This window comes from Nicotiana tabacum, chromosome 5 (genome assembly GCF_000715075.1).
Source record: "Nicotiana tabacum cultivar K326 chromosome 5, ASM71507v2, whole genome shotgun sequence".
NCBI lineage: Eukaryota > Viridiplantae > Streptophyta > Magnoliopsida > Solanales > Solanaceae > Nicotiana > Nicotiana tabacum.
This window is the reverse complement of record NC_134084.1, coordinates 123,341,991-123,369,675: the sequence shown is the minus strand read 5'-3', so window position 1 is coordinate 123,369,675 and position 27,685 is coordinate 123,341,991. Positions and strand designations below refer to the sequence as shown.

General features: G+C 41.3%; 1 long non-coding RNA gene across 1 annotated transcript; it reads right to left on the bottom strand.

Moving 5' to 3' along the window:
• Nucleotides 1-26,349, bottom strand: LOC142181225 (uncharacterized). Its single transcript, XR_012709750.1, has 4 exons — nt 26,257-26,349; nt 24,643-24,723; nt 1,094-1,162; nt 1-623 (listed from the first exon to the last, which is right to left on the bottom strand). It is a non-coding gene; the product is annotated as an uncharacterized LOC142181225 (long non-coding RNA).
• Nucleotides 26,350-27,685: the final 1,336 nt, after the last annotated feature.

The following is a 27,685-nucleotide window of genomic DNA, read 5'->3' as shown; positions in this document are numbered from 1 at the left end:
CTAAAATTACTCTAAAAAGCAAAAAGAGGCGGTTCACGTGTTCTACAAAACAATAGATGAGTTAAAAATCTGAAAAAGAACTATTTATACACAGCTAAATTTTCCGGACAAAATTGCCCCTACGGGGATTCTGCTGACAGCGGAAATGGGCCGCCTCAGCGCTTGGACTACCGCAGCCGCGCAAAAGCAAGCGCGGATCGCGGTTCTTCTCTTTTTTAGCTGGTTCTGAACTTGAGTCCGCTGGGAGCGGAAAAACACCCGCCTCAGCACTCCTTCAAACGCGGCCGCGAAATATGATCGTGGACCGCGCCATTCAATTTGAGCTCCCAACTAATGCTCTCTGATTCTTCATTCCGCTAAGGGCGAGAACTAGACTGCGTCCACGTTAGATGGTACCACTGCCCCGCAATATCAGCGCAAGCAGCAATGACTGTTAAGTTGAAAGAATCACTCTCTGAATCCTCAATCAGCTGAGAGAGACATCAGGACCGCCTCAGCGGTAGACCCTCCGCGTCCGCTGTTAATTCTCGCTATCAGCGTCCTTTGAGTTCAACTTTGAACTTGTGCAGGTTTCACTCCTTTTTGAGCTGATTATGACTTCCTTATCTCTTTTTGAACAAACACTGCAAACAAGCGCAATAAGTTAGCTTTTGGGAATACTTGTTCATACTTTTAATCCAAAACTTAAGCAAAAAGGAGCAAAAAATAGGCAAAAATCCTAGTTATCACAAACGAAGCAAAATGATCGTTACGTCTCTCTCTCTCTCTCTCTCTCTCTCTCTGTCACGACCCTAACCCGGACCCGGTCGTGATGGCGCCTCTCGTAAAGACAAGGCTAGCAAACTATTCCTAATTCGACATTAAACAGTAAAAAAAATAGTAGTAAAACAGTCTAAGACATGATTAATAATACGAAGTAGCAGATAATATCGATAAAAATGCGGAAGTACAACCCAACACAGCCCTAACCAGGGCGTCACAAGTCACGAGCATCTACTAGGGTCTAAATACAACTGAAAATTCTGAAACGTACAAAATATGGACTAATGAAATAAAGAGGGAGAAAAGTAGTGTTGTGAACGCCAGCAACTACCTTGCTAAACTCTGATGACTCTGCCTCCGATCAGCCAATACCTGCTACCGGGTTCAGAAATACCTGAATCTGCACACAAGGTGCAGGGAGTAAAGTGAGTACTCCAACTCAAGCATGTAATTGCAATTTCAATCATAATTAGTCAAGGTAGAAATGAATTCAAAAGCCAAATTAGTCTAAATCTGCTAAGGTCAGAACCTAAGTGTGTATCCCCCGCAGAGTCGCCATGTTGTTGCACCCAATTTTGCACCAGTCAAGACTGGATTCAACTTGTGATTTCTCTGTTGTTGATGAAAAAGAGTCTCCATCTAATCTTTAAAGGCATACTAGGGTACCTATTTAACTATTGAGTCATATTTTATTAGTCTGCTAACCAGTGAGATTATGGGTAATGGTTCTTGTTCTTCTAAGGGGAATATGTTAGGCACCCCCTTAAAATCTACCCGAGGTAGATCCATAGGACTTAGACTAAGTTTGGGATCAATTATTTGTGCTATGCTTAATTGCTATTAAGAGTACATCTTACTATGCATCTAAGGGAGAGTATAAAAGGGATGTGATACATATGAGGAGTGTGTGTTATAAAGGAGTTTAAAGATACGTTGAGAATTTTTTTGAAATATGTGTGTAAATGGTACATATTTTTAAAGCATGCGAAGAGAGAGTTTGAGTTATAAAACACTTGGTTTAAAAGATGGATGTAACTCTAAGAGGTGTTTTTGAAAGTGAGCCTAAGATATACCTTGGTTCGAAGATCCTTTAAGAAAAGATTATTTGCCAAAAATCCCTTAAGGCGACAGTTCTTGAAGTTCTGATTTTCCTTTTGAAAATGAAGCTTCACCTTTTGAAAGAAAGCTACTATTTTGCTAAGTTCTGGATTTTAAAATCTTTAAAGGAAAGAAAGGATGAGTAAAAACATAATAATTTGCCAGCAAATTATTTTTAGTGAATTAAGGATCTACTACTAACTAATTTCCCTTTTTAAATCCTATGTTGTTTAAGGTTTGTCTAAGTTTACACCAAAGCATAAGAGAAAAAGCAAGTGATCTAATATATGTGTTATATACATGAGAGAAAAAAAATAACAATAAAGACATAACAAATACAACTAACATTAATTTAAACTAACAGAAACAACAAAGTGTACTAATGAGATAGTAAAGAGGACTAGACTCTGTGATCGGGCCTCAAGGAAAGCAGGCCCAGTAGTAAAGAGATGCGAATACGGCTGATTTTGGACTCCCCAACGGAATTCAATAAGGTTGGAATTGGGCCTGAGTTCCTCAGGAACTCAATGGCCCAAACAGATGTACATGTCAAAAATTAAGAAAGTCATTAGACACAAATTCTATATATTTAGCATATTCTAACAACAGATCATACTCTGACGAACATATAATTGAAACATGAATGGGATTAATACTGTGGAAGAGTCATATATCAATGTAATGGTTTTATTTAGCAAATAATTCACATTGAAACCTTTAGTTGTCATTAAACTCTTAAAGAACTGAATTTGTCAATGAACTAAAGGCTAAGGACGGAACCCCACCCGAAGTCGATGCTCCATGTGAATCCTCCAACACTTCAAAGTTCCAAAGGGACTCAAGGCCCAGGGCAATGCTTGTACCACGGAGAGCATCCCAACCCAGAGTCGAACTCCACTTCCAAATACCCTTAAACACTATTGACATGTTTTCCTTACGGGTTTAAGTGCCAATGAGGCCCTTCCAATGTAAACTAAATACTAAGTATTACTTACCACATAAATATATATACTTTCCCTTTATAGCACAAGAGAACACAGTTTGTCTTTTACTACTAAATAAAAAATACATATCAAGCAAACCTAAAGGGCCTAACTTTAGAACACAGATAGAGGAAGAACAGAAGTTTCATATCATACTGTTTGCAGGAGTAAGTCATTAAGAAATAAAACATTTAAAGAGAAAATGGGCATGTAGAACCCATGTAGATAGCAACACAAGAAATGCAGATATACCTTCCTTACAAGACTAAAACTACTCAGTCTGTTATTAACATATGCAAGGATTAATAATACTATTTAACATCTCAAAGATCACCAGAACAGATTGTAACGACCCGACCGGTCGTTTTGAGCATTTGCACTTCGTTCGCCAGTTCTCAGGTATGATTATCCTCGTATGATATTTTATGATTTATGTAAATCGTTGGTTATCGATTTTACGATAATCGAAATAGATTTGGAAGAATGATTCTCAGCTTGAGGCTTTAAATCTGAAAGGTTTGACCAAGTTTTTACTTTTTAGTATTCAATCTAGAATGTGAATTTTTATGATTTGGTTAGCTCCGTTAGGTAATTTTTGACTTGGGAGCTCATCCGTAATGCGATTTGGAGGTCCGTGGTAGAATTAGGATTGAATTGGCAAAATTGGAAATTTGGTGTTTCTCGATCGGTAGTGGAAATTTGATATCAGTGACGGAATGGAATTCTGGAAATTTGAGTAGGTTTTTAGTGTCATTTGTGATGTGTGTGCAAAATTTCAGGTCATTCGGACGAGGTTTGATAGGTTTCGGAGTTGTTTGTAGAATTTGGAAATTTAGATGTTCTTAAGGTTGAATCCAAGGGTGATTAGTGTTTTGATATTGTTTTGAGTATTCCCAAGGTTGGAATAAGTTTGAATAGTGGTATATGACTTGTTGGTATTTTTATCGAGGAACCGAGGGCCTCGGGATGAATTCGGATGGTTAACGGAAAGATTGAGATTTGGTTTGAGCAGCTGAACTTTGTTGCTTGTGTCATTTTCTGCACCTACGGATTTGGGACCGCAGGTGCAAGCCTTGCAGAAGGGAGATTGGACCGCATATGCGGTGAATCGAGGAGCTGAGGAAAACCGCAGGTGCACACAAGGACCGCACCTACGAGACCGCAAGAGCAAGAGGCTGACTGCAGAAGCGGGATTTCTAGGGTTAAGTGAAAAGCGCACTTGCAATGGTTTTTCCGCAGGTGAGACATCGCAGAAGCGACGCTGAGACCACAAATGCGGAAAATTCTGGGTAGAAGGTATAAAAAGGTCTTCTTCGCAAATTTTGCTAAGTTTCTCCATATTTGAAGACGAGAGTTGAGCTTGGGCAGTAATTTCTCAAGAGGGATCAAGGGCTATCAGTTGGGTAAGCTACTTAAGCTTTATTACTTATGTTTATGACCATTTTTCCATTGTTTAATCATGATATTAGTGGAAATTAGGGAAGAAAGTTGGGAGAGTAGGGCTTGAAATAGGAGTGTTTAAATTGGGGATTTGAGGGACCATTTGAGGTCTGATTTTGATGATTTTGGTATGTATGAACTCGGGAGTGAAAGGAGTATCTAGTTTTGTGACTTTTGTTGGATTCCGAGACGTGGTCCCAGGGGCCGGTTTTAAGCAAATTCAGGATTTTTTATCTAATTTGATAATTTTCATATGGGTTTCATTCCTTTAGCATATATTGATGATAATATACTAATTTTGGTTAGACTCAAAGTATTTGGAGGCCGAATGAGAGGCAATGGCATCGCATGCTAGAGTTTTGGATTGGTTGAGGTAAGTAATGCTTCCAAACTTAGTTCTGAGGGTTCGAAACCCCGAACTATGTGTTTTATGATTACTATTGAGGTGATCCAAATGCCAAGTGACGGGCGTGTGGGCGTGCACCGTGAGAATTACGACCTGGATCACTCCATGGCACCGCTTAGTGGCTCTTTCTTGCTGATATCTATGTTGTGATTACGTGATTAAGTTAATGAGCTGTAAATTATGCTAATTATCATGTTAAGGCTTCACGCAGACACTATTGATACCCGAGAGGTCGTTTCTTGCTATCATATCATTAGCTTCATTAATATTTTGTACTCAATCCTATTCATACATATTATATCATGTCTCTGTCTCGATTACTGTTATTTGGCACATCATATCATTGTTTCGGGCTAGTATCATGGCACTTTGAGCCTGTGTGTGTGAGACTCGAGAGTGATGATTGAGTGAGGCCGAGACCCTGATATTGAGTGACAATATGGGATCGGGCTGCATGCCGCAGCGGGATATTAATTATGCCTTCGTTGGCTTGTTATATTGCTTGAGTTGAAAGGAGACCCTCCGGAGTCCTTACACCCCATGTGAACGCAGTTGATATTATTGAGGGATGGATCTTCCTTGGACATGGGTCTTGTCCGAAGTATTTATACCCGGAGATGGATCTTCTCCATGGCTGGAATGGCCTTCCTCGGTACTGGATGACTGTTGTCAGTGATGTGTATATATTTCGGGATGGATCTTCCCTAGGCCTTGTAAGCCATATACAGTACCGAGTGGTTGTGATGTTGTTATTGTTATTATCTGGAGATGGATTTTCTCCATAGGCTGGAATGGCCTTCCTCAGTACTGAGTGACTGCTGTCAGAGTTGTATATATTCCGGGATGGATCTTTCTTGGGCCGTATGAGCCATATACAGTACTGAGTGGACGAGTATTTGAGATTGTGGGCACATGAGGCACTCAGCATGGTGTATTTCATACAGCATGTGCATCGGCATGTAGACAGCAGAATTATACTTCTTTATCTTGTTCATACCTGCTCTGTTTTACTCTTCGAGCTATTTTTACCTAAAAGTATGCTTACGTTTCTGTACGTTATTACTGTTACCTTTTGACGAGGTTGAGTTCATTACCTATCAGTCCAAAGGTTGGACTTGTTACCTGCCGAGTTGGTGTACTCACGTTACCCCCTGCACCTCATGTGCAGATTCATGCACTTTAGATCCAGTGGCGGTGGTTGATCGAAGCTTCTAACTTAGGAGATTATTGAGGTCTCTGCACGGTGTTCGTAGGCCTTGGCTCTCCACCTTACCTTCCAGTTGTATTTCAGTTGCTCCCTTAGACATTATAATAGATTATTTATTTTCCTTAGACGCTCATGCACTCAGTGACACCCCGGTTTTGGGCTGGATTATATCTATTCTTGGAATTTCTTATGTTTCAAATAGATCTTTAACTGTCAAAAGCTTCCGTAAATGTTTTCAAACTTATTATTATTATGTTGATTATTGAGTTGAGGCTGGCCTAATTTCACGATAGGCGCCATCACGATGGGTCGGATTTTGGGTCGTGACAAGTTGGTATTAGAGACTAGGTTACATAGGTCTCACGAGTCATGAGCGGTTTAGTAGAGCTTTGCGGATCTGTACGTAGATGTCTGTGCTTATCTTCGAGAGGCTGCAGAACCTTTAGGAAATCCCACATTCTTGAATTCTTATAGTGCGACCTTGATTCAGCTTGAAATGTAACTCTTTGAATCCCTTTCGCGCATTCATGCGTGCACATGAGCACTCGGCTTGTGTTTCCCTGAACGAAGGGCGAGATGTGATTTTCGTGTGTTGATGTTGGGCCAGTCTGGAGGACTTGAGGTCGGGCTTTGACTGTAGCTTGAGCATTGAGGTGTTGATTGTATGAGCTTGTGCTGTGGATTTATATGTTTGGTAGTGTCCCTATCAGTGGAAGTGATGGCTGGATGGCTACGTGATGAGTATGATGTGACTGTGATATGTGTTCATATGATTTGAATGTAATGAGAAGGGTCTTCTTGAGGGTAGAAAGAACTATTTGGTGTTTGATTTCCATCTTGATTTGATGTATAGCCCGAGTTAGGGTGTGTTGAAGGATCTTTTCATGTTGTTTAGTTGGGGAGTGAGGTGGATTTTATGTTGTGATATGAGTTCACACTTAGGAAGATTAGGTGATTGCGTGATGTTTATGGCGGTGGAAGGATATAAAGAAAAGTTAGTTTGAGGCGGAGCAGGTGGGTTATCTCCTGCGGAGTGTTTTGAAGTTTGTGTGATCCCTATGTTATTTGTTGAAAGTCCTCTTTTACCAGTAAATTATATGTGCTGCAGTTTGAGTTTGGATCGCGTATGAGAGTTGTCTTGACTGTTACGAGGGTGAATGCGAGATTTGCAGATGATTTGAAGTACTAGATGGTTTGTGTTGCACAAGCTTTTGAAGGATTTAGTTAAACCTCATTTTGGTAATATGGCAGTAATAGAGTATGGGCATTGTGAGTTTTTGGGTGTTTTGGCCTATGGCTTTAAGCTAAGTGAGGAGTCTGCTATTGATAAGTTGATTGCACGAATAAATGTCGTATCAGTTTCAATTTGAGGTATACGACGAATCAGTTGTGGCTCATAGGGGTTGAGATCGAGGATGGCTCGAGTAAAGGAAAATTTGGATAAGGGTTGTGTTATGCTTTGTGGGTATATGAGAAACGTTGGATGAATTAGTTGTTATTGTAAGGGATGTAACGGTTATGGAGTAGGATATCACTCGGTTGCTTAGAAGGATGGGTTACTACTTTAGGTGTTGCTGATAGGGCACAGTTCGGTTCGTTTGATTAGTGTAATTGAAACCTAGGTAGAGTGGATGACTCCTGAGAATGGTTTTAATGGATTCAAGACTTATATGTAATAATTGTAGATCTTTAGGAGGTGTATTTGGCCAGAAACTGAGGTTTACATTGGAGGGTGTCAAAACTTGTGGCATTTTAATATCATTATAGATTCTACACATCAGTATCAGAAAGGTGAAGGTAATGGCTTTAGATTCGCAGGAAGTCTCGTCAGGGTAAGTATTTTGAATATGTTACTTTCGGAAATATTTAAGAGAGTATTCAGCGACTTATGAGCCTTAGACGGTGTGGTTTCCTGCTTGAGTCTTGTGTGGTGATTTTGGGTTGAGGATTGCGGTATTATGGCAAGGAGAAATATCAATTTGAAGGAAATTTAGAAGTAACGTGGATATATAAGATAGCTTGGTAGTAGGCCGGATCGGCATGGTAAGGGATATGATTAGTTCTTTGGGTGCTTATGAGGTAATGAGTTTCTATTGGTGTTTTGTGGCAATCCTCTTAGGTTTTAGGTAACCTGTGTAGCTTGGTTGAGTTTGGAGGGATCAGTTCTAACGGTTTGGTTTCGTGCAAATGGAATTCAGAGAGTTCTTGATGGTTTCTACCATAGTTAGAGATGTATATTTTCTACTAGAATGAGGAGCATGTGATGTATAGAAATTTTCTTCTAGATTAGATCAAATGGAAAGTTATTGGCTAGTGGAGTACGTAGTTGCTTGTGGTTCGGAATGGATTATGAAGTTATCATATTTGTCATAGGATGGCATGGTATATGCGTTATGTTGTGTAGGGTTGAGATTTGCATGTGTAAGGTCACAGTTCAGTTCTGAAAGGAAGGTCATAAATTCTTGGGCAGCATAGGGAGTTTTAGATGATTAGGTAAATGATGTTACGAATTGGTGCGGCTTGATGAGGGTAAACACTTCAGAAAGAGTAATGTGTTGAAGCGACACTCTCTTGTTAGATCAACTACTGATATTCAAGTTTGCTTGGTGGCACAGAAGAATTATAGGAGTATCCCTCATGGAATGATAGAGTATTAGAGGTGTGTTAGATATTCAGGGGGTAAAGTTGAGATCGGATGGGGTGATTCGTGTGCTTCATGGATTTGGAGACTGTGAATTCTCATAAACAGGTCATTTCGTGGTGGTGGACTGTGAAGATGTGGGCAATGCTAGTCAGATGATAGTATGTGCCAGGATTCAGTCATTGTGAACTTTCGAAAAGTTATTTATCTATTGTGGACCAGAGTTGATTTGGGATTCATTGGCAGGCCTATATGGAGGTGTTCTGTACCGAGTCGAATATGTTGACTCTGAATTGCTATTGTTGAGTGATGTGCCGTTCGATTGTTATTAAGCTTATTCGTGTTCTGGAGCGAACAATGAGTTACCTTTCCGTGTTTCGAAGAGTTTTGATTTGCTGGTCATGTACATATGGTGCGGTTCTATTGAGGTCTCATTGCGGAATTTGAGCGGGAAGAGTATTGGGTATTGCTCTGTGGATAACGTATTAGTTATGTTCTTTTGGGTTTTGTGTGGTGTTATGTCATTTGCTTCTCCGTGGTTATTGTGTTTTACTTTTGGTACTAGACATCAAATTGCGCGTGGTTGATGATTTTGAGCATGGTGACTTGAGGTGTCTCATGTGGACCAGTATTTGGATAGGGTCGCGCATTGGAGCGAAGTTATGGGAAGGTATGATCCTTTAGGTTAGATTCGTGTGTTCTGGTTCTACGATGTGTGATGGGTTCTTAGCATTGTGTTGTGGTGGTACTTGTGCGCTTGCAGTACAGCTCTCTCATTTGAGTCATTTTCCATGATTTGAGTACATTTGGGTTGTTGATATTTGGTGCAGGGATTGTGGCTTTAGATAGTATTGAGGTGTCATCTCACCCGAGTAGTCGTGTTGGATGAGATGAGGTCATTGAACCTAGAATGAATACTGTCGGATTCTATTTTAGCATGTTGGAAGGATAATATCGGGTTTCGGCTTAGAAATTTACTAAGGTCCTTGCTGAAGGAGAGGGAGCTCCATGACTGGTCGATCTGAGGGGTGGTTGCGACTTTTTATGTGTTTCATTCATCATTAGCAATATACGAAAGTGTTGTAATGAGGCTTTGGTTTGATAAGAGGCTTATTATCGAAATTAGGTTGTTTGAGCAGCTGCTGTGATTAAAAGTTATCGCTATGAGTGTATAAGTTGTATGGTATATCATGTGATTTCCATCTTTGAATGGTGGATATGGCTTAGTATGGCGTGTTCAGATTTATTCGATGTGTAGATGTGAGATTCTGATCTTATAAATAATTTCGGAAGTGGAAATTTGGTTCTAAGGTTTGTGAGCTAGGTTGGATTGTGAAATTTCAGTTACATTGTGCTATCGGACCTATATGAGATAGGGTGACGTGGGATCACCCCCGGGTATGTGCATGGTAAGGTTATACAGCGATTTGATGGTTTTCCGAACAACTCTGGGCACGTTCAAGGACGAATATATGTTTAAGTGGGGGAGGATGTAAAGACCCGACTGGTCGTTTTGAGCATTTGCACTTCGCTCGCTAGTTCTCAGGCATGACTAGCCCCATATGATATTTTATGATTTATATAAATCGTCAATTTTGGATTTTAGGATAATCGAAATAGATTTGGAAGAACTATTCTCATCTTGAAGCTTTAAATTTGAAAGGTTTGAGCAAGTTTTGACTTTTAGTATTCGATCTTAGATTTGGATTTTTATAATTTGGTTAGCTCCGTTAGGTGATTTTGGACTTGGGAGCGCGCCCGGAATGTGATTTGGAGGTCCGTGGTAGAATTAGGATTGAATTGGAAAAAATGGAAATTTGGTGTTTCTCAGTCGGCGGTGGAAATTTTAATATCGGGGTCGGAATGGAATTTTGGAAATTTGAGTAGGTTCGTAGTGCCATTTATGAGTGTGTGCAAAATTTCAGGTCATTCGGACGAGGTTTGATAGGTTTCGACATTGTTTGTGGAATTTGGAAATTTAGATGTTCTTAAGCTTAATTTCGAGGGAGATTTGGTGTTTCGATGTTGTTTTGAGTGTTCTGAAGGTTGGAATAAGTTTGAATAGTGGTATATGACTTGTTGGTATTTTGATAGAGGCCCCGAGGGCCTCGAGATGAATTCGGATGGTTAACGGAAAGATTGGGATTTGGTTTGAGCAGCTGAACTTTGCTACTTCTGTCATTTCGCACCTACGGATTTGGGACCGCAGGTGCGAGCCTTGCAGAAGCGAGATTAGACTGCATATGCGGTGAATTGGGGAGTTGAGGAATATCGCAGGTGCGAACAAGGACCGCACCTGCGAGACCGCAGGATCGAGAGGCTGACCGCAGAAGCGGGATTTCCAGGGTTAAGTGAAAAGCGCACCTGCGATGGTTTTTCTGCAGGTGCGGTGTCACAGAAGCGACTCTAAGACTGCAGATGCAGAAAACACTGGGCAGAAGTTATAAAAAGGTCTTCTTCGTGAATTTTGTTAAGTTTCTCCATCTTTGAAGACGGGAGTTGAGCTTGGGCAGTGATTTCTCAAGAGGGATCAAGGGTTATCAGTTGGGTAAGCTACTTAAGCTTTATTACTTGTGTATATGACCATTTTTCCACTATTTAATGATGATATTAGTGGAAATTAGGGAAGAATGTTGGGAGATTAGAGTGTATACAGTGAAAAGGAGGGTCCAATTCCTCGTCATCAAGGCACCTCAGATGATCGTCTCAAAGGCTTGAGGCTACAAGGATATGGTCGAGTTTCCTCTCTCGAGGTTCGTCGACGCACGGCCTGGGGACAATGTTGACTACGACTGAAATAGAAATGGGGAGTTTCCAAAGCACATGGCTAGGGCTGACAGAGCCTAGTAGGTTGCCCTAACTCTGAATTAGGGTGTCATTTGGCTGTCCCATCTCCGCTTCTTTGTCATTAATGTATTTTGTACTATGTTAGGATTCCCCTCCTATATAAAGGGGATCCTTTTCATTTTGTAAACCACGGTTGCTTCAGTTGCTCCACACGAAATATACAAGAAGATTTGCTCTCTCTCTCTAACACATTCTTTTTATATCACTGCTTCCATTTATTATCTTCATTATTGTTCATCATTCATAGCTTATAAAGAGCCTTCGTTGATTTTACTATAACCGTTAGCCATACTTTGACCATATTCGATAGCTCCCAACTGAGTTCCGGAATCGAACTCGAGCTCCCCGAATCGACAAGCTCGAGGCCCCGATTGTTAACCTATCGGTTTGGTTGTCACCTTATTCCTAACTCTTATCTCGTTTCTAAGTCTCACGCATAGCATCATCTACTTAACAACTAGCGTAAAAATAGATCACATATTTTTAGAGTCCCATAGTCAAATTTAATTGTTATTACCATTTTCACGGTAAATAGTTTGGCACCCACAGTGGGGCTGAAAATAAGATTGATTATTTTCTTGCTGGTTTTACTACATAACACAAGTTATCTTTCATGCTTTTTCTTGTCCAAGATCTTCGATTTCACGACGAAATGTCTAACTCGGTGAATGGAGGTGAAAACAACAATCTTGACGACTACGGAGAAAACGGTGTGGGTGTTCCAGGTGTTGGTGTGCCACCATGAAACCATGGGAATGCACCGGAACCAATCGATGTGGTCTCATGCGATGCCCAACACATCGACATAAGCTCCCACACTGATAGGAGCGTGCACCAGGGGGATCCACAAGAAGCTCAGAAAACCCCAACCAGGGAAGAACGAGAGGCTAGCCTTCAGGTTATCTTTAAAATGTTGCAGGCACAACAGCTAGCAATTGCTCAGCTATAAAGTCACCAGAAAACTCCCAGCGCGGTTGCGTTGGGGACGGCTCCCCCGGCCGAGCAGGTACCGGAGAGGTCAAGCAACAATAGGTCGGTAGCCGACCCCGCCATTGTAAAGATGCTCGAGGACCTCACAAAGAGGATCGAATAGGGCGAGAAGATGATAGAAGACAATGACAAGAAGGTCGAGACCTACAACTCCAGGATCGACCAAATGCCAGGTGCACCCCCGATCCTTAAAGGTGTGGATTCGAAGAAGTTCATACAACGGCCGTTCCCAGAGGAAGCGGCTCCGAAACCCATTCCAAAGAAGTTCAGAATGCCAGACCTCCCAAAATACAACGGGACCTCAGACCCCAATGAGCACGTTACTGCTTACACTTGCGCAGTGAAGGGCAACGACATAAAGGACGACGAGATCGAGTCCATCTTACTAAAGAAGTTCGGGGAAACACTCTCGAAGGGGCCATGATGTGGTATCACAATCGAGCTCCTAAATCCATAGACTCATTTTCCATGCTGGCAGACTCCTTCATAAAGGCACATGCCGGTGCCATCAAAGCAGCAACAAGGAAATCTGACATGTTCAAGATCAAGCAGAGGGAGAACGAAATACTGTGAGAGTTCGTATCTCGTTTTTAAATAGAACAGATGGAACTACCGCCAGTTTTCGATGATTGGGAAGTTACTCGGTGGCTTCAAATCAGTTGAAACAGAATTTGGTCGAGTATCCCACTGTGACCTGGTCGGACACCCACAACTGATACCATTCGAAGATCAAGGTTGAAGACGACCAGCTAGGAGCCCCATCGGGCTCAGTATACCCAAGCAGGCTCCTAGCGAAGGAGCCAAAGCCAAACAAAGAAAGATATTAGCCATACACCAAAGACAGAAGGAACGCCCCGAGGCGCAACCCACCTCGCAACGATCGAAGGACAGACCGAGGATAGAATCCTCGTGGACTCATCAATAGAGCCGGATTCGATAGGAACGTAGGGCCAACGGAGGCACCTCGCTTATCAGAATACAACTTCAACATCGATGTATCGCACATCGTGTTTGCCATCAGTAAAATCAGAGACGTTAGGTGGCCCAAGCATGTACAATCAGATCCTTCGCAAAGGAATCATAACTTAGTGTGTGAATTTCATAACACGCACGGCCACATGGCCGAGGATTGCCACCAACTCCGAGAAGAGGTAGACCGACTACTTAACAAAGGTCACCTCCGGGAATTCCTCAGCGACCGAGCCAAAAATTAGTTCCGAGAAAGAGAGGGGGCCAAGAAGAATGAAACAAATGAGCCATAACATGTCATCCAGATGATCTTGGGAGGTATCGATGCCCCCATAGGAACCTATGATGAGAAGGAAAAAAATATCCATCACCAGAGAAAAGCGAACTCGGGGGTATATACCCGAGGATTCCCTCACATTCAGCGAAGAGGACACCGAGACCTTGTCTCAACCCCACAGTGGCGCACTGGTAATCTCTTTCCTTGTAAATACATTTCAAATAAAACGTGTACTCGTGGATCCATGTAGCTCGACCAATATTATCAGGTTGAGGGTAATAGAGCAGCTCGGACTGCTTGACCAAATCGTGCCCGCCACTTGAGTCCTCAATGGATTCAACATGGCAAGTGAAACAACGAAAGGAGAAATCACCCTCCCAGTCAACGTGGCCAACACAACCTAGAATGTCAAATTCCATGTCATCGAGGGAGACATGAGGTACAACGCCTTGTTCGAGAGGTCGTGGATACACTACATATGAGCAGTACCATCCACCCTCCACCAAATGATGAAATTTCTGACAAAGGATGGAATTAAAACCGTCTAAGGGGAACAACATGCGGCAAGAGAAATGTTCGCGGTACACGATGTGGCACCGGCACCAATACCTCCACCCGCAAAGGGGCCAAAGGGTAATCAAACTACATCTTCGGTTAAACCCGATTAAACAAAGCAAAGGACCGTACCACGTCCTCATCACAAGCGAGTAGAACACATCAGACCTCAAAATGTCGCCGGCATATCCCACACTAAGGTTTAACCCTCTCCCTTTTCATTTTATATTTCACACTAACCCTTACACAGGCGCCCGACTGAAGCAGTCAAAGCGCTAACCCAGCCCGAAGACCTTAAGGTTTCAAAGCATCCATTGCACTCTTTTCCTTCGACCGAGTTTTTGTCCCGAAAAGGATTTTACCGGCAAGGTTTTTAATGAGGGAACATCCACATGCTACCTAAAGAAGACTTGACAAGTATTCAAGGCTTCTTTTGCTATCAAACCCCGAACACTGATGAGCATCCCCTGGGAAGGCCATCCATTCGGAAAAGCCAAGAAACGTCAAATAAGGTCCCGATAGGAAAATGATGTACCGGGCCAAACGGCCGAATGGACCGTGCCTGTATAGCCGGGCCCCCGACAGTGAAAACATGTATACTTGTACTAAGTAATCAAAGCATCTCACACTCTAAAAGAAACTCTTCATTTTCGCAAAAATGATTCCTCCGCCAAAAACGTCCCGAGCACTCGGGGACTGGCGTCAACAATTCAACATCCGAACAACCTCCGGGTCGGGACTTCGAACTCATAAGCCCTCAACGAGGCAACATGAAAATCACGAAACGTCTCCAAGGTCGAAAGTGCCCAAAACACTCGGGAACTGGCGTCAAAATGCCCTCGATGACTCGTGGATTGTCACCAATCACCATTCATTAACAAACCCGAGGCCATAAGACCCCAAGCGGGTAAACTTGGTCTTGTAGGACCTACATAAGACAACAACAGTATCTGTAAGACCTCAAGCAAGGCATGAACCATACTTGTACCAAGTATCTAAAAACTGTAAGACCTCAAAGGCATGAACATTTTGTAAGACCTTACTAAAGGCATAAAGCCTATCTCAAAGTTAAGGCTATATATCGAACTTGTAAGACCCCTAAAAGGCATACCCTCGATATAGACGCCTAAACTACCTCACTCGGGGATCAAAAATGGCTCCGACCAAGCATAAATGACTACGGTCACAAAGCTGTACTAGCCAAACTAACGCGACTCGGGGACGCCTGACCGTCGCTACAAAATCACAGGCCTTCAATTACTTTGAATCTACTTCGAAAAGAACCGGTTAAACAAGCTACCCTCGACATAGGCAAAAAAGTTTCGACCATGTCAGCTCCAAATCATAGGCTTCGAGATACTCAGCTTCCGAGCCAAACCTCCTGAGGTGCTCGATTATCGCCACATAACAACTCATAATCGAGATTTTTATCGAACCATCGAAGAGTCAGGCAAATATAATTTCAGAAATTCCTTAACGAGGGAAAAATAAAACCAATAAAAGGTCGCTTCGACCTAAGGCGTAAGAGCCATTGTGGCCAACCCGCACTAAAAGGCCGCATCAGCCCAAGGCATAAGAGCCATTGTCGCCAGCTCACACAAATACAAAACTTGAGAGTCGAATCAGCTCGAGTTAAAACCCGATTCGGAGACTGAACCTAAAATAGTTAACTAAATATGCCTAAGAGAAAGGCGTAAGAGCCATTGTCACCTACCCACACTAAAAGGCCGTATCGGCCCAAGGCGTAAGATCCATTGTCGCCAGTCCACACAAAAGGTCGCATCGACCAAGCGCGAAAGAGCCTACGGGCCAGCCTAATGAGCCCCAGGGCCATATCACGAATCTAAGGATTCCTACCAACTTAAAGACCAGTTCACCTGGCCAAATTCGATACAGAAAGAGATACATAAGAAATAAAGCCGCAAGGTTTTCCTTTATACACATATATGAAAAAATGCAATCTCTATCTCAAAACATGCTTTGAAAATGCTATATACAGATGGAGAAATCTATGCCCCCTGGGAGCTATGGCCAGCTGGCCTTGCCTTCACTTTCTTCAGCATCGGACAGAAGTAACCGAGCATCACACTCATCTGCCCTCACTCGCACCAACTCTTCCGAAAGGGTGAAACCCCTAGCACGGATCTCCTCGAGGGTCTTTCTTCGAGACATGCAACGAACATATTCTTTAATCCTCTCTTCGCGGTCGAGGATCCTTCTCAGCTTAGCTTGAGCATCGGTAGCGTCCTTTAAATAGATCGCCATCTCTTGGTCAGCCGTAGCTTGGCTCATTACGGCTTCAGCCCAGACATCAATGATCTCAGCCCTGACCTTCGAAAGCTCGGATTCGAGCTTCGCAATCATATTTATTTGAACTGAAGCGTTATCACGAGCTAAGCAAAGTTGAGCCTCAAAAGCGGGAACTTTAGCCAGAGCACCCTTCCCCTCTGAACCTGAGGCTCTCCCCAAGCTTTTAGCTCGTCATGCTCATGCCTGGCTCAACCAGCTTCATCCCGGAGGCGCTTCAGGGCCTCCGTCTTTTTCTGCAACTGAAATAAATGAAGCATCAGCCTTAGGAGCTAGAAGGCGGAATGCACGCTCACCCGGGATAGAAAATTACCTGCTCCTTTAAGTAGCTCTCATAATTCAAGCTCCGGCTCAACTCATATCGCAAGTGTACCAACTCAACTTCCTATTCATCGCAAAAGAGCCTAAGGGATCTCTCCTCATCCAAAGCTTTTCGCAGCCTGGCTTCACGACAAAGCAGCCCGAACTTAAGCTTGTCGAAGGCCTGCAAAAGAAAACCTAATAAAGAAGGGAAGGCGCGAAGCTCGAATGGCTTGTGCCGAAACTTACCACGAAGTGAAGCCACTGGGCTTCCTCGAAGGCTGAGCGCACATTTGCCTACCTAGTTCCCTCAGCTCCAAAAGGGTCGACTCCGGTCAAGGCACAATAGCTCGGTGTATGCGACCTGGGTTTCTAGTATCCCTCAAAGTACTATCGACAAAAAAGAAGGCGACAGCAACGGAGAAACCATATTTCCAGAACCAGGACCCACAGATGCAGCAGGCTCGGACGACGCTTCCACTCCGAACCCCCGGTCCCGTTTTGCCTTGCTTTGAGCGCCATCGCCCTGTAAAAGCATCACTCGCTTATTGTTTTCATTCTTTAGACCGGAAGCTGGCAACTCTTCCCCCTATCCAGAGGAGCACAACCTTGCCTCGGAAGGTTCTCTGATGCCTACAACAGCAAGATTAATACGCATAAAGTGAAAATGCCTCTCCAAATGAAGGAAGGGAAAGGAAAAACTAGCAAAACACGCACCATGATGTTTTGCTTCCCATCTGCCCCGGGACAAAACTCGCCACTTGCGCTCATCACAGGTCAAGTGGGTTTCCAACTTCCGAACCCAATCCGGCAAATTAGGAAATTCGCCCGGCGCCCATGAAACCACTGTAAAAAAAGAAAAGAAGGCATGGTTACGAAACCAGTTTTCACCATAGACAAAACTGAGAAGGCACAGAATGCACCACTTACATGTATAGTTCCATTCTTCAGGGAATGGCATAAGCTCCATGGGGATAATGTCAGTGGTCCGCACTCGAACGAAGAGACTCATCCATTTCTAGTCTCCATCTTCCTCATCGTAAAAAACGAAGGGCATGGTCGATCGGCATCGCAAGGTTAACAGACCTCAATGGTGAAAGGGTCGGTACAATCTAATAAGATGACTGAGCATAAGTTCAAGCCCCGCCTTCTCCGCAAAAAATCTCATCATCAACACTGTTCGCCAAAATGACGGGTGGATCTACGCCAAGGTAATCTGATACTTTAAATAGAAGTCAAGCACAACCCTATCAAGAGGGCCCAATGTGAAAGGATACGTGTACACATTCAAACATCCATTGGCACGATCTTTGATGCCCTCATCTGGGGAAAATATCTATAACACTACTCTCCCCCCCATCCATAATCTTTTCTTACTAACTCAAGTTGCTCTTCTCCTATCAAAGAAGTAATCTTCAAGGTATACTCTCGTTGGACCTGAATGCCGGAGGCAGAACTCTCCCCTCTCTACCGAACAGACCCCGATGTAGCAGTCATGGCTATGGTAAAATTAGAGAACTAAAACAGGAATCTGTGCAAGTACGTTAGTAGTGAGGTAATGATAGACTTAATGTATAAAAACAAGGGTGACTACTTGGAATGGTGGGATCTCCAAAAAAGCAGAAACAACCCTATATATGGAAAAAACAACATCATCGCTAGTCCCGAGGTGGTACCCAACCTCGAGGACCTCCACCAAAGAGAAGTTAGGCTCTAAGAAGCCAACAACATCATCGCCAGTCCCGAGGTGGTACCCGACCTCGAAGACCTCCATCATAAAAGGGTTAGGCTCCAGGAAACCAATGACATCATTACAAGACTCGAGGTGGTACCCGACCTCGGGGACTTTCATAAAAAAGGAGTTAGGCTCCAAGGAATAAGCACTTAAACTCCACCCGTATGGGCTTGGCCTCGGGGTAACGTCTGAGTTAGGGCAAACCCTCTTTCGGGATCTATCTACAGTGCCTTCAAGCTATCTACACTAAGTTCGAAGCAAGTTTCTAGGTGACCCGAGTTTGAAAGAACCTCCACTCGGGGACTGCTCTCGAAAGCTCAAAGGCAGTCCCTATCCTCGGACCTCCGAGCAAATTTCCCCTCAAAGACTATCGCGGGGCCTATGTGATAAATCACGGTCTCAAGGCTCGAAGCGTTGCTTTCATTCAACTCGAAGTAAGGGTCCCGATGACCCGAGTTCATCGGTTCAATCCAGGCTCGATCCAAGGAACGACGAAGGGTTCCACGAGAGGTCGTATTAGTCAATCAAAGGTCAGAAAAAATACTCACAAGTAGGCTCAATATCGGCAGTAATCGATAGATTCATGCATTCTGAGTCTCCATAAACACAAACAAAAGGAAATATGCAAACAAAATTGAAGAAACATCTTCACATTTATAAAAATTTGATTACAAAAGCCCACGAGGGGTCCTTACATATGATTGCAAAAGCCCACAAGGGGTCCTTACACAGAAAAAAAGAAGAGGAAAAGTACACATGTAGCAAAAGACAAGAGCCTAATCTATTCTCAAAGGTTCATCCTTTGCAGCAGCATCTTCAAACACCACCTCCTCGGGAGTCTTATCTCGATCCTCCAAAATGACATCTTCAAAAGGGAAGATGAAGAAGAGGAAAGTGATGGAGAAAAGAAAAGTGACACAGAAGAGGCAGAAAGGAACAAAGAAGTGGCTGGGTGAAAAATCTGGCTAGTATGGATTTTGCCAGTGCTACTATTGTAAAGCCACTTCTTGGGGTATTGCCCCGGTGCGGGATGCAACAGTTAGTAGATAGTACCACCTCTCTCCACGGAAATCAAAGGGAGTGAGGCATCACACTAGGTAATCGGGGAAGGTGAGAAGCGGTGTATAGTTTGAACTCCCTTGTGAGCAGCGGTGTAGAGTCCAAGTATTTTCCTGAGTCAAGAGAAATCGGCCCCCTGCTTTATCGTCCCGAGCCAACGACAACAACAACAACAACAAAAAAATGGTGTAGTCTCGCTCGACAAAAGAAAGTCCAGGAGACAGGTCGTGGCATGGCTGTTAGAAATGTCGTCGTATGATCTTGAGTCCATGAGCCTTAAACATAGTGAACGACCATGGGTAAGGATGGCGAGAAGAGAAGGATGGATAGATATGGGAAGACACTTGGATGAAAGGTTGATCCCTGGAGGCTCCCATTTATATAAAGGGAGGTAGCGTAACCGATGGAGCCATTATTTCCCTCGAAAGATGTAACGGCAGGCTCATTCAATGCGTCCTTGGGAGCTGAACTGGAAGCGACATCATAGATTTGAAGAATGAGAAACCATAATGCTTTGGATGATCTTGGAGAAGTGAAAAGACGGGACGTTTCAATTTTCATGGAGGCTTGCATCATCGGTATGACTTCATCGCGGGAAGTCCGAAGAGTCGAATTTCAAAATTGTTTCTTATCGCTCCTCTCTAAGAAATGCGGGGACTATCTGTATACGATAAATTGGAGGGTTCAATTCCTCGTCATCGAGGCACCTCAGATGATCATCTCAAAGACTCAAGGCTACAAGGCTACGGTCGAGTTTCCTCTCTCGAGGTTCATCTACGCACGACCTGGGGACAATGTTGACTATGGCTGTAATAGAAATGGGGAGTTCCCAAAGCACATGGCTAGGGCTGACAGAGCCTAGTAGGCTGCCTAACCCTGAATCAGGGTGTCATTTGGCTGTCCTATCTCCGCTTCTTTGTCATTAATGTATTTTGTACTATGTTGGGATTCCCCTTCTATTTAAAAGGGATCCTTGTCATTTTGTAAACCACGGTTGCTTCAGTTGCTCCATACAAAATATACAAGAAAATTTGCTCTACTCTCTAACACATTCTCTTTATATCATCGCTTCCATTTATTATCTTCATTATTGTTCATCATTAATTGCTTATCATTGGCCATAAAGAGCCTTTGTTGATTTTACTATAATTGTTAGCCATACTTTGACCACCTTCGATAGCTCCCAACCGAGTTCCAGAATCAACCTCGAGGTCCCCGAATCGACAAGCTCGAGGCCCCGATTGTTAACCTAACGGTTTGGTTATCACCTTATTCCTAACTCTTATCTCATTTCTAAGTCTCACGCATAGCATCATCTACTTAACAACTAGCGTAAAAACAGAACATGTATTTTTAGAGTCCCATAATCAAATTTAATTGTTATTACCATTTTCACCGTAAACATAGGGCTTGAAATTGGAGAGATTAAATTGGGGATTTGAGGGACCATTTGAGATCCAATTTTGATGATTTTGGTATGTATGTACTCGGGAGTGAAAGAAATTTCTAGTTTCGCGACTTTTGTTGGATTCCAAGACGTGAGCCCGGGGGTTAGGTTTGAGCCAAATTCGAAATTTTTGGTCTAATTTGATAATTTTCGTATAGGTTTCATTCCTTTAGTGTATATTGATGATAGTATACTGATTTTGGTCAAACTCGGAGCATTTGGATGCTGAATCGAGAGGCAAGGGCATCGCGGGCTAGAGTTTTGGCTTAGTTGAGGTAAGTAACGCTTCCAAACTTGGTTATGAGGCAAGGGCTAGTGGCACTTTCTTGCTGATATCTGTGTTGTGATTATGTGATTAAGTTAATGAGTTGTAAATCATGATAATTATCATGTTAAGGCTTCACGCCGACACTATTGAGATCCGAGAGGTCGTTTCTTGATGTCATATCATTAGCTTAATTAATATTCTGTACTCAGTCCTGTTCATGCATATTATATCATGTCTCAATCTCGATTACTGTTATTTGGCACATCATATCATTGTTTCGGGCTAGTATCATGGCATTTTGAGCCCGTGTGTGTGAGACTGGAGAGTGATGACTGAGTGAGGCCGAGAGCCTGATATTGAGTGACAGTATGGGATCGGGTTGCACGCTGCAGTGGGATATTGATTATGCGTTGGCTTGTTATAGCGCTTGGGCTGAAAGGAGCCCCTCCGGAGTCCTTACACCCCATGTGAACGCAATTGATATTATTGAGGGATGGATCTTCCCTGGACATGGGTCTTGTCCAAAGTATTTATACCCGGAGATGGATCTTCTCCATAGGTTGGAATGGCCTTCCTTGGTACTGGATGACTATTGTCAGTGATGTGTATATATTCCGGTATGGATCTTCCCTGGGCCTTGTGAGCCATATACAGTACCGAGTGGTTGTGAGGTTGTTATTGTTATTATCTAGAGATGGATCTTCTCCATAGGATGGAATGGCCTTCCTCAGTACTGAGTGACTGCTGTCAGAGTTGTATATGTTCCGGGATGGATCTTCCCTGGGCTGTGTGAGCCATATACAGTACTGAGTGGACGAGTAGTTGAGATTGTGGGCACATGAGGCACTCATCATGGTGCATTTCATACAGCATGTGCATCGGCATGTAGATGTAGCAGAATTACACTTCTTTATCTTGTTCATACCTGCTCGGTTTTATTGTTCGAACTGTTTATTTACCTAAAAGCATGCCTACATTTATGTACGTTATTATCGTTACCATTTTATGAGGTTGAGTTCGTCACTACCTATCAGTCCAAAGCTTGGACTTGTTACTTACTGAGTTAGCGTACTCACATTACCCCTTGCACCACGTGTGCAAATTCAGGCACTTTAGATCCAGTGGCGGTGGTTGATCGAAGCTTTTGACTTAGGAAATTATTGAGGTATCTGCACGACACTCGTAGGACTTAGCTCTCCACCTCACCTTCCAGTTGTATTTCAGTTGCTCTCTTAGACATTATAATAGACTATGTATTTTCCTTAGACGCTCATGCACTCAGTGATACCCCGGTTTTGAGCTGGATTGTATCTATTCTTGGAATTTCTTATGTTTCAAATAGTTCTTTAACTGTTAAAAGCTTCCGTAAATGGTTTCAAACTTATTATTATCGTGTTGTTTGTTGAGTTGAGGCTGGCCTAATTTCACGATAGGCGTCATCATGACGGGTCAAATTTTGGGTTGTGACACAGATCCAGACAAATAGTCATGGTCAACCATTGTTATCATGGGCATTATTAATAAGATTAAACTTTCAACATGACTATCAATTCACAGATTTAAACATGGGATTCCTAAGGTCTCAACAGGGTCATGAAAAGGAAGATAGCTTAGCCTTAACAGAATATATACAACAAGATTTCATGAAAAGAAGATAGTTTAATTCAAACATGATAGTTTCCTACAAATCTATGCAATAGTCAAGTGTGATCATAAGAAGGTCATAGTGATAGCCCACAAATCACCCTCAGAGTTAGTAGATATAGATGCAGAGAAGGAAAGTATCTAATCACTTAGATTCCTTCACCTTAGTTTAGTGATATGGACTCATTGAACTTTCAGATGTATCTCAGTTAAGATTACAAAATAATAAACTCAATCATAAAACAAAAGGATGTAGGGAATGATATGTTGAAGTGAAGATCACAACAGTATCATTAGTGAACGGAAAGCATGAACATGATTGATTTAATAATGACAATAGCTAAACAAAGTATAGACTATAATGTTAACTCAGAAACATTTTAACGAACAAAGGTAGAGAGGAAAGTACGTAGACATTTTAAGTTAAAGCTGAAGGTTAAAAAGGCTAGGAAATATAGGTCATCTTAGTTCAAGTTTCATTTTAGGCATAATTATCAGGTAGTAAACTCAACTTTCAAAACTCACAAAATTACAGAGGTGCAATAAGACAAAGATGGGCTTACTGCAAGTCAATGAGAACTATGAAGTTCATATTGAACATAAACAAATAAGAACTTAGGCATGAAGACTATTGGAAAACTCAGAACAAAGATCAACAATTATCAATGACATCTATTATCACTTAAAGAATCATAATAAAACAAGCTGACCACAAAAGGTCGTCAAACTAACAAAGCATAAATATCAAAGATATCAAAAACATACAGAATAATTATAATCTATTGAACCTATCTCAGTATACTCATGTCATTCAAAGAGACGAATCAAAAGAGAAAAGGAAGAGAGAGGTGCTGACCTTTTCGAGGGCAGAAGACCAAACAAACTCTCTTTTTGTTGCTCAAATCCCAGAACTCTCGAGTTCAAGCCAACGATAGAACTAAGACTAAAACCCCTAAATTTCTCAGCGTCTTTGTATGCTTAGTATGTGTTCATATCTATATGTGTTCTCTATTAGGTGAGAGCATGAAAGACCCCTTTTTATAGTACCATTGAAGTCCATAGGGTTTCAGATTTCAAACTAAGATAGTGGAGAGTGACAATTATTAGATGATACAAGCACGATCGAGTAAAATCATAAATAAAAAGAGCGGAAAGATCAATGAGAGTTTTACCTGAATGGAAGACATCCATTACAGGCGAGAAGACCATTGGACAAAGACCGAAAATCCATAGGTCATTGCACACTACTATAAATACATGGATTTCCCACGGAGAAATCAGTGGAAAGCTGGTGGGAAAATCAAGTTTTCACACCGCATTCCCACTGAAACCAGTCACCAGGAAAACGCTTGGTCGGAAATATCTTCCCAGAGAAGAGGTGGGAAATTTCCCACAGTTTTCCCAGAGCAAATTTAATAGAAAAAATAATGAAGTTTCCCACCGACAATCAGTGGAATATAATATTAGTAATTTTAATTAATTTTAATACATTAGACAGGGAAGTGCTGGGAAAAATGCACGGGGAGCTGGAAATAAAGTATGAACATTCCCACTGAAAACCGTGGGAAATATGCAAGTTCTGAAAAATAAAGTATGAATATTCCCATCGATATCCGTGTGAAATATGTTAATTATGAAAATAAAAGTGTGAACTTTCCCACCGATATCAGTGGAAAATATGCAAGTTCTGTAACTAAAGTGACGAACCTTCTCACAGAGTCAGTGGCAATTCCGTGAGAAATCTGGGAATTATTTTTGTGCACAATGTTGCTTTTTATACTGCACCACCTGCCAAACAAAAAATACAATCATCAACAACCTAAATACAATTAAACTTTCGCACACAAAAATCAGCATCTTCCGATCCATTTCATTAATTAAAAACCAACCAAAACTGAAAATACTAGAAACCAATAATGCAACTAAACATTCAAATAAGAAATTCAGCATTCAATCTTATCCAATTGATACATAATATCCAACATCATAGTCCCATCCAAAATCATATTAATAAAACAAACTATTCCTTAGTCTTGTTAGTCCCTAAACCCCTTGCTATAAAGATGAACTTTAACAATTTTCGGTTGCAATAACTTTGTACACTTGCATTTCACACAAGGACACCTAATTGTTTCTTCATTACGAAATTCAGGAAGTATTTTTGCATGAGTAGTAAATCCTTTAACACCTTCAACAAATTCTTCCTTTAATCCACAATGATTAGGATGATTCCTATCGTACATCCATCTACGATGTTCATGTTCCATCTAGTACATAAATACACACAAATAAATGAATAGACTTATAGCAATTTATTTGTTTCAAGTTAGTTTATAATTAATCTTGAATAGCATACCTTAAAGAACTCACTTAGTTTATAATTAATTATGAATAGTATACCTTAAAGAACGAACTTTTATTCATCTTTTTATAAGTTAAGAAAAGGCTATGGTTCTAAATCAAGTTACTATGAATGAATAGTACTTTTTTATAGAAATGCTCCTCTTAAGTTCTTGGAATCATTTTAAAAAGTCAAACTAAGATTCTAACACATTGGTTATCATCCATAAATAAATTTAAACTTGGAGGATAGATATAAGTTACCTCAAGACTTATAACTTGATTTTGTCTTCTTTCACACTTTTGTATCTTCACTTCCGGGTCCAATTTTCAAAAGGAGCAAAAGAGATGATAATTATACTTAAAAAATTATGCTGGTAAAAAAATATAAATAATCCATTTTATGAAATTCTCGTCATGGGTTACTGTTTTCTTGTAATAATTCTCGTCAGAGACCTTTAGTTAAAGGCGGAAAGATTTCATCCATCACATTACAAAACCCTAGTTACCTTAATTTTTTACTTGTGCAATGATATAAAATGTATAATCTACTTATCTACTGAACATTACTACAACTAAAGTAGTCATGACTGCTTGGTTATCGATTAATCATATTACTTTATCATTTTAGTTGGGTTTCTCCTTGGTTGGTTAATGAAGTTAATCATACCCTTAAATATAATTGGCAAAAGTACAAAATCTCGTTTTAGCAATTTTAATGAATAAAAGTAACGATAAGGGCAACAATCAAAAGAGATGAAAATTTCTACTTCTTACCGGTTACTCTTAATTCCTCCCCGCCTAATCAACGAAGCCTCAACACTTGTTGGGCATTTTACAAATGAAATACTAGTGGTAGTTAAACTATTTATAATATCAAATCTCTCATAATATTGGGGAAAGAACCCTAGGTTTTTAGGCATTTAGGGTAAAATCAGAAAAGGGAGAAAGAAAAGGGTGGAGAGAGAGAGAGGGCCTTACCAAATTTACAAGTGAAAGCTCTGATTTTGTGAAAATGGGGGAAAGGTGCGGCGAAGATATCTAGAGAAATGAGAGAGAAAGAGAAGAATTAATGAGAGTGAAAGAGAGAAGGAAAATAAGGGGTATAGCTAATGTATAATAGAAAATACTTTTCCACTGATTCATTGGGTAAAGTTGTGAGAATTGTCTTATACAAATTCAATTTTTTTGGTGAAATGATTTTTAAGCTCGAGTTTTTGGGCCAACAGTAAAAATTCGAAATTTTGAGCTTCCCACTGCATCAGTGGGAATATTAAAATAATTTTTTATCTTAGATTCCCATCATTTCACTGGGTAGATTTTAAAATAATTTTATTTTTAATGACATTCCCACTGATTCGGTGAAAAATAAATTACCCGCTTTTTTGCACCAACTAGTTCCTAACTATAGTCTGTGGGAACGTTTTTAAAAAAAAGGTAAAAAAAATCTTTTCCATTTCCCACTGGAGTTTTTTCATTTCAGTGGGAACTGCAACTGATAATATATTTGTGGAAAATTTCTCTGGAAAATTTGCATTTTTCTAGTAGTGGCATTTAACCTCTGGTTTCGAATAAACATCATGAGATGTTCATGCATGCCCTTGATTTCGTTGCAGCATCAAAGGATTTGAAGACTTGAAGTTTCATATTTGCGTCTAAGTCAGAAGGCTTGAGATTTCAAATTCAAATGACGAAATGGGGAATATCAACAAGATTCGCGGAGTCAGAAGGGAGGAAGAAGATTTGGAGTCATTATTTACAACCTTGCACGATTTAGTACAAGGTTTCTAGGATTGATGGTTCTAGAGTTTGAGAGAATTGAGAGAGGAAAAAAAGGAAAGAGGGCGGCTGGGATAGCAGGGAAATGATTTAGGGTTTTGAGGGGGGGGGGAGAAGGGGTCATCTCTAAAGTTAAAGTCAAGTGAAGAGATCTGGGCCGTTTGATCATTTGATCATTGACCCTAATAAATCAAGGCTTTACATTTAAGAAAATCAATTTTGAGAAAATACGGGGATCGTTGGGTCTGTGTGATCCAACGCTGAGATAATGTCCAATAACAGGTCAAAATTAAAGCAAAAATAGGGATAATTGCGACCGTTCATGTTTTGAATCAACGACTCAGATTGTTTGTGTTTGTTTTGTGAGTGGGACTAGAGAGTGACGTGGCACGGCTTGGTTGGTTCGTGGGGATGGGGGTGGATTGCCAACATGGAATAGAAGGTCTTTTGGGATGTGTCCAATGGGTAAATTAGGCTTGGGTATTTGGGCTGGTTTTGATTTAATGAATAACCACTTTATATTTAATGAAGGAATTGTAATTGTGGCCTTTTAGTTTTTAAACCTTTTTTAAATAAGTCTAACAATTTCGATAAAAATGTGATAAAATTATAGTTATTATATATTACTAAT